At 45.9% G+C, this 12,581-nt stretch overlaps 1 protein-coding gene across 12 annotated transcripts in view; it reads right to left on the reverse strand.

Annotated features, from left to right (window-relative positions):
* The window catches only part of LOC112247640 (kinesin-like protein KIF1A), a 186,484-nt gene extending 179,287 nt beyond the window's left edge, over positions 1 to 7,197 (reverse strand). For 10 of the 12 annotated variants that reach the window (XM_042322879.1, XM_042322874.1, XM_042322876.1 and 7 more), the window contains exon 1: positions 6,807 to 7,197. The gene's annotated coding sequence lies outside the window, so the exon portion shown is untranslated. The remainder of the gene's footprint in view (positions 1 to 6,806) is intronic. The other 2 variants (XM_042322878.1, XM_042322877.1) reach the window with 1 other exon arrangement.
* Positions 7,198 to 12,581: the final 5,384 nt, after the last annotated feature.

Raw genomic sequence — 12,581 nt, forward strand, 5'->3', positions numbered from 1 at the left:
AGAATACAGGAGATATAGGAGAATACAGGAGCTATAGGAGAATACAGGAGAATACAGGAGATATAGGAGAATACAGGAGAATACAGGAGCTACAGGAGAATACAGGAGCTATAGGAGAATACAGGAGAATACAGGAGATGTAGGAGAATACAGGAGAATACAGGAGCTACAGGAGAATACAGGAGAATATAGGAGAATACAGGAGAATACAGGAGATATAGGAGAATACAGGAGAATACAGGAGATATAGGAGAATACAGGAGATATAGGAGAATACAGGAGCTAGATGATGACAAACCATCTGAAATGATGCAATTATCTGACATAGAAGTATAAGCAGAAGAATAATAAGGCTGTAGCATATTGGGGCGGCAGGGTAGCCTAGTGGTTAGAGTGTAGAGGTGGCAGGGTAGCCTAGTGGTTAGAGTGTAGGGGCGGCAGGGTAGCCTAGTGGTTAGAGTGTAGAGGTGGCAGGGTAGCCTAGTGGTTAGAGTGTAGAGGTGGCAGGGTAGCCTAGTGGTTAGAGTGTAGAGGAGGCAGGGTAGCCTAGGTGGTTAGAGTGTAGAGGAGGTAGGGTAGCCTAGTGGTTAGAGTGTAGAGGTGGCAGGGTAGCCTAGTGCTTAGAGTGTAGAGGCGGCAGGGTAGCCTAGTGGTTAGAGTGTAGAGGTGGCAGGGTAGCCTTGTGGTTAGAGTGTAGAGGTGGCAGGGTAGCCTAGTGCTTAGAGTGTAGAGGTGGCAGGGTAGCCTTGTGGTTAGAGTGTAGAGGTGGCAGGGTAGCCTAGTGCTTAGAGTGTAGAGGTGGCAGGGTAGCCTAGTGGTTAGAGTGTAGAGGTGGCAGGGTAGCCTAGTGCTTAGAGTGTAGATGTGGCAGGGTAGTCTAGTGGTTAGAGTGTAGAGGTGGCAGGGTAGCCTAGTGGTTAGAGTGTAGAGGTGGCAGGGTAGCCTAGTGGTTAGAGTGTAGAGGTGGCAGGGTAGCCTAGTGGTTAGAGCGTTGGACTAGTAACCGAAAGGTTACTGTTCCTAGTCTGTTATTGAAATTAAGATTTTGTTCTTAACTGACTTGCCTAGTTAAATAATGGTAAAATAAAATTGATAAGCCTGTAGCATATTGATAAACCTGTAGCATATTGATAAACCTGTAGCATATTGATAAGCCTGTAGCATATTGATAAACCTGTAGCATATTGACATGCCTGTAGCATATTGATAAGCCTGTAGCATATTGATAAACCTGTAGCATATTGATAAGCCTGTAGCATATTGATAAACCTGTAGCATATTGATAAACCTGTAGCATATTGATAAGCCTGTAGCATATTGATAAACCTGTAGCATATTGATAAACCTGTAGCATATTGATAAGCCTGTAGCATATTGATAAGCCTGTAGCATATTGATAAACCTGTAGCATATTGATAAGCCTGTAGCATATTGATAAGCCTGTAGCATATTGATAAACCTGTAGCATATTGATAAACCTGTAGCATATTGATAAGCCTGGAGCATATTGATAAGCCTGTAGCATATTGATAAACCTGTAGCATATTGATAAACCTGTAGCATATTGGTAAACATATAGTATATTGATAAACAGCTACCATATTGAACACTAATGACTGATGGTGTAAAAACTGCTTTGTCACACCAGACCAGGGTGTGTTTCCTGTATCCTGAATGGCTAATGGCCCCAGAGACCCAAAGGCCCATAGGGTGCCTTGAATAGGTCTACTGATAAGGGCATACAGTACATAGCATTCGATATACACTATATATACAAAAGTATGTGGACATCCCTTCAAATTAGTGGATTCAGCTATTTCAGGCACACCCGTTGCTGAAAGGTGTATAAAATCGAGCACACAGCCATGCGATCTCCATAGACAAACATTGGCAGTAGAATGACCCGTACCGAAGAGCCCAGTGACTTTATGATCTTGTGGCTGAATTGAAAGAAAATCTCCGCCAAAATCTTCCAAAAAGGCCTTCCCAGAAGGGAGTCTGTTATAGCGGCATGATTAAGGCCATTGATTCTGGAATGAGATTGTTGACGAGCAGGTGTCCACATACTTTTGATCATGTAGCATCATGTACCATTTCAACCAGTTCCCAATGGTAAATCCTTACCATAACCAATTGTAACCTAGGACTATAACTATTTGACTGAGTATGGTACTAAAAAGCTGTAATGAATCATTTGAATCAGTTAGGCCCACGTACAGTCCCACTCCCATGACGTTCTGATTTGGAATCGTAGGTCTGCCGCCCAAAATGAGAGCAAGTAGCATCTACTGTATGTCATATAATGTTAACCCCAAAATATTCCATGTAGACCTTCCAGTAGTAAGACCTCACAGTCTATAGTAGTACGACCTCCATGTAGACCTAGCAGGAGTAGAGTACGACCTCTCTCAGTCTATAGTAGTACGACCTCTCACAGTCTATAGGAGTATGACTTCCATGTAGACCTAGCAGTAGCCCTGGACATATACGTGAGCTGGTGTGAATTGAGAAATCAATGCAGATTGCTTTGGTGAAATGGCGTAGATTTCATTGCAAAGGTAAAATACAGAACAATTCTGCTGTGTTTTGTAGGCTGGCAGACATGCACCAGTCCAACATTATGTTTCAGCTTGGCCTATCAAACTATGAAAGGTAGAATAGAAGGTAACATCTTTTAGGAAACGTGTGTAGAAAAATGTCATTGACATAATGTATGACCTGTGGTTACGGAAGTGACAATACCAGAGAAGCCAGTGTTTGGAAGATGTGTTGACACGGGTATTGTTAGGCCTAAGACTAAATCTAAGGTTGCTACCTGAGCCGACTGGTTGTCCATTCTATCGGTTTCGGGTTGCTAGAGACTGCGACCGAGTTGTTAAGTATGTTGGTTCTGTATCTATGGACACGACTCAGTCGTTCAGTATGTTGGTTCTGTATCTATGGACGCGACTCAGTCGTTCAGTATGTTGGTTCTGTATCTATGGACACGACTCAGTCGTTCAGTATGTTGGTTCTGTATCTATGGACACGACTCAGTCGTTCAGTATGTTGGTTCTGTATCTATGGACACGACTCAGTCGTTAAGTATGTTGGTTCTGTATCTATGGACACGACTCAGTCGTTCAGTATGTTGGTTCTGTATCTATGGACACGACTCAGTCGTTAAGTATGTTGGTTCTGTATCTATGGACGCGACTCAGTCGTTAAACATGTTGGTTCTGTATCTATGGACACGACTCAGTCGTTAAGTATGTTGGTTCTGTATCTATGGATGCGACTCAGTCGTTCAGTATGTTGGTTCTGTATCTATGGACACGACTCAGTCGTTAAGTATGTTGGTTCTGTATCTATGGACACGACTCAGTCGTTAAGTATGTTGGTTCTGTATCTATGGACGCCTCAGTCGTTAAGTATGTTGGTTCTGTATCTATGGACGCGACTCAGTCTTAAGTATGTTGGTTCTGTATCTATGGACACGACTCAGTCGTTAAGTATGTTGGTTCTGTATCTATGGACGCGACTCAGTCGTTAAGTATGTTGGTTCTGTATCTATGGACACGACTCAGTCGTTCAGTATGTTGGTTCTGTATCTATGGACACGACTCAGTCGTTAAGTATGTTGGTTCTGTATCTATGGACGCGACTCAGTCGTTAAGTATGTTGGTTCTGTATCTATGGACACGACTCAGTCGTTCAGTATGTTGGTTCTGTATCTATGGACACGACTCATCGTTAAGTATGTTGGTTCTGTATCTATGGACGCGACTCAGTCGTTAAGTATGTTGGTTCTGTATCTATGGACACGACTCAGTCGTTAAGTATGTTGGTTCTGTATCTATGGACACGACTCAGTCGTTCAGTATGTTGGTTCTGTATCTATGGACGCGACTCAGTCGTTCAGTATGTTGGTTCTGTATCTATGGACGCGACTCAGTCGTTAAGTATGTTGGTTCTGTATCTATGGACGCGACTCAGTCGTTAAGTATGTTGGTTCTGTATCTATGGACGCGACTCAGTCGTTCAGTATGTTGGTTCTGTATCTATGGACGCGACTCAGTCGTTAAGTATGTTGGTTCTGTATCTATGGACGCGACTCAGTCGTTAAGTATGTTGGTTCTGTATCTATGGAGCTGACTCAGTCGTTAAGTATGTTGGTTCTGTATCTATGGACGCGACTCAGTCGTTAAGTATGTTGGTTCTGTATCTATGGACGCGACTCAGTCGTTAAGTATGTTGGTTCTGTATCTATGGACGCGACTCAGTCGTTAAGTATGTTGGTTCTGTATCTATGGACGCGACTCAGTCGTTAAGTATGTTGGTTCTGTATCTATGGACGCGACTCAGTCGTTAAGTATGTTGGTTCTGTATCTATGGACGCGACTCAGTCGTTCAGTATGTTGGTTCTGTATCTATGGACGCGACTCAGTCGTTCAGTATGTTGGTTCTGTATCTATGGACACGACTCAGTCGTTCAGTATGTTGGTTCTGTATCTATGGACGCGACTCAGTCGTTAAGTATGTTGGTTCTGTATCTATGGACACGACTCAGTTGTTAAGTATGTTGGTTCTGTATCTATGGACGCGACTCAGTCGTTCAGTATGTTGGTTCTGTATCTATGGACACGACTCAGTTGTTAAGTATGTTGGTTCTGTATCTATGGACGCGACTCAGTTGTTAAGTATGTTGGTTCTGTATCTATGGACGCGACTCAGTCGTTAAGTATGTTGGTTCTGTATCTATGGACACGACTCAGTTGTTAAGTATGTTGGTTCTGTATCTATGGACGCGACTCAGTTGTTAAGTATGTTGGTTCTGTATCTATGGACACGACTCAGTCGTTCAGTATTTTGGTTCTGTATCTATGGACACGACTCAGTCGTTGGTTCTAAATGTTCTATTGCCAAACTGGCTGGCAACGTTCTTATCCCTTGCTAGCTAGCTAACTACGGCTAATTTACAGTCACGTCAAACAGTGCAGCCAGAATAACAGCAAAGTAGCTGCATCTGCATTTGTTGAAGCTATTTTATAGTGACATATATTTGGATACATCCATAACAATGAGCTGATGAGGCGCGATTTCGCCTGGCATAGAAACTGCTCTTTCGTCAAGAATGTTGTTCAGAGGAGCTAGCCAAGAACACAGCTACAGTAACACAACACATCTACAGAACAACACAGCTACAGTAACACAGCTACAGTAACACAACACATCTACAGTAACGCAACACAGCTACAGTAACGCAACACAGCTACAGTAACGCAACACAGCTACAGTAACACAACACAGCTACAGTAACGCAACACAGCTACAGTAACAACACAGCTACAGTAACACAACACAGCTACAGTAACACAACACAGCTACAGTAACGCAACACAGCTACAGTAACGCAACACAGCTACAGTAACGCAACACAGCTACAGTAACGCAACACAGTTACCACAATCACTTCAAACTGAATCTAAAAAGACTGCTAACTAACTGCATTTCCGTTTAATTTTGGCCTGTTTTCTATTGATATTTCTTTGTATATATCCATCAAAAAATAATGCTGATTCATGATTTCGATTGGCTGAGAAAAACGGCCTGCCTGAGTCGTCCCGACACATTTATTACGTATTAATGCTCATGTCTGATGTCCCAAAACTCCCCGAGACCCTCGGAGAGTGGGGTCTGCAATTATCAACAGTGACCCGAGAGCAATTGGGGTTAAGTGCCTTGCTCAAGAGCAATTACGGTTAAGTGCCTTGCTCAAGAGCAATTAGGGTTAAGTGCCTTGCTCAAGAGCAATTAGGGTTAAGTGCCTTGCTCAAGAGCAATTAGGGTTAAGTGCCTTGCTCAAGAGCAATTAGGGTTAAGTGCCTTGCTCAAGAGCAATTAGGGTTAAGTGCCTTGCTCAAGAGCAATTAGGGTTAAGTGCCTTGCTCAAGAGCAATTAGGGTTAAGTGCCTTGCTCAAGAGCAATTTGGGTTAAGTGCCTTGCTCAAGAGCAATTAGGGTTAAGTGCCTTGCTCAAGAGCAATTAGGGTTAAGTGCCTTGCTCAAGAGCAATTAGGGTTAAATGCCTTGCTCAAGTGCGACAGATTTCTCACCTTACGAACTAGAGACCTTTTGACAACTTGTCCAACGCTCTAACCACTAGGCTACCTGCCCCTCTACCTTATTACAGGTATGGGCTGGCTTTTAGCCATAATCTGACATGAGAACGCATCTGACCACCATTTTTTGGAGAGAGACTGTAATTACGAGGATATAAGAGTTGTGTGAAATAAGACGCAGGTGAACAGGACGTGCATCATGGGAATTTATCACGATCTAATGTTAGCCTATAATTTACTCCCCACGTCATTTTTTAAAAATATCATAGGCTACAACATATGCCTGTAGTTTAGACGTAGGCTGTCATTTGAAACGGACATTTCAGGATAATTCAACGTGTAGGGCTATTACATTGTCCCAGGCACAATTCAATTGTAACGTAATACATTTTAAAAAAAAGGCAAATTCTAAATGAGGTTGTCAACTGATGTTGCTGACTTGCCTACCTCCTGAATGACATTCTTATTGTCAACCAGCTCAACATTATACTACAAAATGACAATATATAGGTTCTAGAGAAAATGATCTATTATATTTAAGCCCCTAGTTTTCCATCCATCCTACATGGTCTGAGCAGACAGCTCCTCAATAGCCGCACCCCATCACAATCCTTTCCTCCCTTCCCTTCCCAGCCCCGGGAGACGCAACGCCAAACAAACACTGCCCCATGAATACGGCATTAGCACCAGAACAATGGATCCTACCTCTTTAATGCCCTGTCCGGTTTAAGAAGCTTGTTTGCTCTGCTCTCCTCTTCTGTTAATTGTCTGTCCTCCAGCTCTGTCTCTCTTTCTCTCTCTCTCTCTCTCTCTCTCGGTCTGTCTGACTGTCACAGACCAGCTGCCAGCATACTTCCCTTCTTTTCTCCCTTCCTCCCTCCAAGCAGGAAGAAGACTCAAGGTAGAAAGAACATCACGACCGCTAGAGGGAATATTACAGTATAGCCTAGAAACCCTGCTATAGCCTGGGGTCCAGGAAGGGTTTGATAAAACAAGAAGTGTTTTGCATTGAGTGCTGGGAGACAAAATGTCTCTGTTCTGTTGACTGCCTGCCTGCTGCCTACAGGAAGGATGCTGAACTGTTCTGAGCCTGGTGATGTCATCACTGAGGGAGGTAGCAGCATCAATGCAGCAGGGAGAGAGAGAGAGAGAGAGAGAGAGAGAGAGAGAGAGAGAGAGAGAGAGAGAGAGAGAGAGAGAGAGAGAGAGAAAGGGAGGAGGAGGGGGAGGGCTGAACATCGGGCAGAGAAACAGCCAATAATGCCCTTGAATTGAATTGAAACAGAGAGAGCGAGAGCGAGAAAGAGAGAGAGATGGGGAAAGGGTGGGGGAGGGCTGAGTACTGGGCAGAGAGCGAGAGAGAGAGAGAGGGGGGAAGGGAGGGGAGGGCTGAGCACTGGGCAGAGAGGGGAGGGGAGGGGAGGGAGGGGCAGAGAGAGAGCTGAGAGAGAGAGAGAGAGAGAGAGAGGAAGGGAGGGGGGGAGGGCTGAGCACTGGGCAGAGAGAGAGCGAGAGAGAGAGAGAGAGAGAGAGAGAGAGAGAGAGAGAGAGAGAGAATAAGAGAGAGAAAGAGAGAGAGAGAGAGAGAGAGAGAGAGAAAGAATAAGAGAGAGAAAGAGAGAGAGAGGGGGGAAGGGAGGGGAGGGGTAAGCATACTGTCTGGCAACGTTCTCATCCCTAGCTAACCAACTAGGGCTAACATACAGTCACGTCAAACAGTGCAGACAGAATAACAAGCTAGTCAACAACACAGCTAACGCAATCACTTCAAACTGGAGCTGGAATGACAGCAAACTACTTTCACTTTGTTTTGTTTGACCTTTTTTCAATTGGAATTTATTTGTATATGTCCATATAAATTATGCTGATTCATGATTTCGACTGGATGAGAAACGCTGCCTGTCTATCTGTCTGTCTCGTCCCGACTCCAGACTCGTTCATTACTACGGGACAGCTGGAGACCGAATTTGAATATTGAAACAATGTTGCAAATGTCGAAGAGACAGACAGTAAGGCTTAAACAATACATCTCCGTTGTTGAAAACTAAATGTTAGTCGAAAAGAAATGTGAGATAATCAATAATAATGTCTACATGCTTTTTATGGTGGAGCTCAAGTTTATAAATTGCCTGGCTGGGCTGATGAGACAGTGGATAGGGCTGATGAGACAGTGGATAGGGCTGATGAGACAGTGGATTGGGCTGATGAGACAGTGGATTGGGCTGATGAGACAGTGGATAGGGCTGATGAGACAGTGGATAGGGCTGATGAGACAGTGGGCTGGGCTGATGAGACAGTGGATAGGGCTGATGAGACAGTGGATTGGGCTGATGAGACAGTGGGCTGGGCTGATGAGACAGTGGATAGGGCTGATGAGACAGTGGATTGGGCTGATGAGACAGTGGATAGGGCTGATGAGACAGTGGATAGGGCTGATGAGACAGTGGATAGGGCTGATGAGACAGTGGATAGGGCTGATGAGACAGTGGGCTGGGCTGATGAGACAGTGGATAGGGCTGATGAGACAGTGGGCTGGGCTGATGAGACAGTGGATAGGGCTGATGAGACAGTGGATTGGGCTGATGAGACAGTGGATAGGGCTGATGAGACAGTGGATAGGGCTGATGAGACAGTGGATAGGGCTGATGAGACAGTGGATAGGGCTGATGAGACAGTGGATAGGGCTGATGAGACAGTGGATTGGGCTGATGAGACAGTGGATAGGGCTGATGAGACAGTGGGCTGGGCTGATGAGACAGTGGATAGGGCTGATGAGACAGTGGATAGGGCTGATGAGACAGTGGATTGGGCTGATGAGACAGTGGATTGGGCTGATGAGACAGTGGATTGGGCTGATGAGACAGTGGATTGGGCTGATGAGACAGTGGATAGGGCTGATGAGACAGTGGATTGGGCTGATGAGACAGTGGATTGGGCTGATGAGACAGTGGATTGGGCTGATGAGACAGTGGATTGGGCTGATGAGACAGTGGGCTGGGCTGATGAGACAGTGGATAGGGCTGATGAGACAGTGGGCTGGGCTGATGAGACAGTGGATAGGGCTGATGAGACAGTGGATAGGGCTGATGAGACAGTGGATAGGGCTGATGAGACAGTGGATAGGGCTGATGAGACAGTGGATAGGGCTGATGAGACAGTGGATAGGGCTGATGAGACAGTGGATAGGGCTGATGAGACAGTGGATAGGGCTGATGAGACAGTGGGCTGGGCTGATGAGACAGTGGATAGGGCTGATGAGACAGTGGATTGCAGCAGTCAGATGGAACGTAGTAAATAGGCATTTTAACGTCAGCTGGTGGTAACTTGTCGAATAGACACCGGCTGGAAAGCGGTTTAAACCAATCAGCATTCAGGATTAGTCCTCACCCATTGTATAATTCTGTATAACATTTAGCTATAGTATTGTATACGGACATATCAAGACAGATTTACACATCTCGGCACCCAGAACCAATCAGCTACTCTCTCTACAGTTAATTGTAATGTTAAGGCCGTCACTAGAGACGAATCACTAATATAAAGACAGAGGGAAAGTGTATTCCTAATGACGAAAACATTTATTTACAGCATTAATGTCCTGGACAGTTTGATCTGCATGGTGAATTAATCCCCTTTTTTATAGGCCAAGCCTGAGACATCAAGCTGAGAGGACACAGTACCAGCACAAAGCAGAGCTCTGTACCATGGAAATACCCCGTGAATGTTATCAGGCCTGGTTAGTTGGTTGGGACACCACCAAGTTGTTTAGAGGGACCTGCCAGAAGAGGACTGGCCCACCCCTCAGAGCCTGGTTCCTCTCTTGGTTTCTTCCTAGGTTCCTGCATTTCTAGGGAGTTTTTCCTAGCCACTGTGTTTCTACATCTGCATTGCTTGCTATTTTGGAGGTTTTAGGCTGGGTTTCTGTATAGCACTTTGAAATATCAGCTGATGTAAAATGGGCTTTGTAAATACATTTGATTTAAATTGGTCAGTTGGTAGCTGTTACAGGCTTTGTTTTTTCCATTTATATTGTGAGGTTGGACGTTAGCACGTTAGCGCATTGGGCGTCACCGATTGGTGTCACCTCGTTAGTCAGTATGTGTTACACCCTTGCTGGTTTGTCATCTCGTTAGTCGGAAGGTGTTTCACCTGTGCTGGCCCAGGTGATATTTTAGAGTGGCTGGCCTAGGGGATATTTAAGAGTGGCTGGCCTAGGGGATATTTAAGAGTGGCTGGCCCAGGTGATATTGAAGAGTGGCTGGCCCAGGTGATATTGAAGAGTGGCTGGCCCAGGTGATATTGAAGAGTGGCTGGCCCAGGTGATATTGAAGAGTGGCTGGCCCAGGTGATATTGAAGAGTGGCTGGCCCAGGTGATATTTAAGAGTGGCTGGCCCAGGTGATATTTAAGAGTGGCTGGCCCAGGTGATATTGAAGAGTGGCTGGCCCAGGTGATATTGAAGAGTGGCTGGCCCAGGTGATATTTAAGAGTGGCTGGCCCAGGTGATATTTAAGAGTGGCTGGCCCAGGTGATATTTAAGAGTGGCTGGCCCAGGTGATATTTAAGAGTGGCTGGCCCAGGTGATATTGAAGAGTGGCTGGCCCAGGTGATATTTAAGAGTGGCTGGCCCAGGTGATATTTAAGAGTGGCTGGCCCAGGGGATATTTACAGAGTGGCTGGCCCAGGTATATTTTAGATAGGCACCCTATTCCCTATACAGTGCTCTACTTTAGACCAGGACCCATTTGGGATGCAACTTATATCCAACCCACAAAATGTGAGAGAAAATCTAGTACTTTTCAGTAAATCCCAATGCAAGACACCCACGTAATACTCTCTCAATGGTAAGGATTGGAGAATACAGCGCAGTGAGACATGATGAACACAGCTCTTCTTGTTAAGTTAGCTTTGGCTTAGCTGTGGCTTAGCTGTGGCTTAGCTTTGGCTTAGCTGTGGCTTAGCTGTGGCTTAGCTGTGGCTTAGCTGTGGCTTAGCTTTGGCTTAGCTGTGGCTTAGCTTTGGCTTAGCTGTGGCTTAGCTTTGGCTTAGCTGTGGCTTAGCTTTGGCTTAGCTGTGGCTTAGCTTTGGCTTTTGGCTTAGCTGTGGCTTAGCTGTGCTGTGGCTTAGCTTGGCTTAGCTTTGGCTTAGCTGTGGCTTAGCTTTGGCTTAGCTGTGGCTTAGCTTTGGCTTAGCTTTGGCTTAGCTTTGGCTTAGCTGTGGCTTAGCTGTGGCTTAGCTTTGGCTTAGCTTTGGCTTAGCTGTGGCTTAGCTGTGGCTTAGCTGTGGCTTAGCTGTGGCTTAGCTGTGGCTTAGCTTTGGCTTAGCTTTGGCTTAGCTGTGGCTTAGCTGTGGCTTAGCTGTGGCTTAGCTGTGGCTTAGCTGTGGCTTAGCTTTGGCTTGGCTTAGCTGGCTTAGCTTTGGCTTAGCTGTGGCTTAGCTTTGGCTTAGCTGTGGCTTAGCTGTGGCTTAGCTTTGGCTTAGCTGTGGCTTAGCTGTGGCTTAGCTTTGGCTTAGCTGTGGCTTAGCTGTGGCTTAGCTGTGGTGTGGCTTAGCTTTGGCTTACCTTTGGCTTAGCTGTGGCTTAGCTTTGGCTTACCTTTGGCTTAGCTGTGGCTTAGCTTTGGCTTAGCTGTGGCTTAGCTTTGGCTGAGCTTTGGCTTAGCTTTGGCTTAGCTTTGGCTTAGCTTTGGCTTAGCTTTGGCTTAGCTTTGGCTTAGCTTTGGCTTAGCCTTGCAAGGGGTTGAAAGTATTTTCTCAACAAGGAAATGATTTAGGAAAAATAGAGGTAATATTATTGTTTGATCATAATTCCAAATTTGTAACACATAATTGGAGTACAACATTATGTTGGCATATTTACAGACTATGGGCTCTATGTCCACCTGGCTCTATGTCCAGCTGGCTCTATGTTCATCTGGCTCTATATTCATCTGGCTCTATGTCCAGCTGGCCATATGTTCATCTGGCTCTATGTTCATCTGGCTCTATGTTCATCTGGCTCTATGTCCAGCTGACTCCTAGCTGAGTCTAGGCCTGGCTGAGTCTAGGCCTGGCTGAGTCTAGGCCTGGCTGAGTCTAGGCCTGGCTGAGTCTAGGCCTGGCTGAGTCTAGGCCTGGCTGAGTCTAGGCCTGGCTGAGTCTAGGCCTGGCTGAGTCTAGGCCTGGCTGAGTCTAGGCCTGGCTGACTCTAGGCCTGGCTGACTCTAGGCCTGGCTGAGTCTAGGCCTGGCTGAGTCTAGGCCTGGCTGAGTCTAGGCCTGGCTGAGTCTAGGCCTGGCTGAGTCTAGGCCTGGCTGAGTCTAGGCCTGGCTGACTCTAGGCCTGGCTGACTCTAGGCCTGGCTGACTCGAGGCCTGGCTGACTCGAGGCCTGGCTGACTCGAGGCCTGGCTGACTCTAGGCCTGGCTGACTCTAGGCCTGGCTGAGTCTAGGCCTGGCTGAGTCTAGGAATAGCTACCGTCTATTGTAATGTTAGCTCCAT

Source organism: Oncorhynchus tshawytscha, linkage group LG06 (assembly GCF_018296145.1).
Source record: "Oncorhynchus tshawytscha isolate Ot180627B linkage group LG06, Otsh_v2.0, whole genome shotgun sequence".
Taxonomy (NCBI): Eukaryota; Metazoa; Chordata; class Actinopteri; order Salmoniformes; family Salmonidae; genus Oncorhynchus; species Oncorhynchus tshawytscha.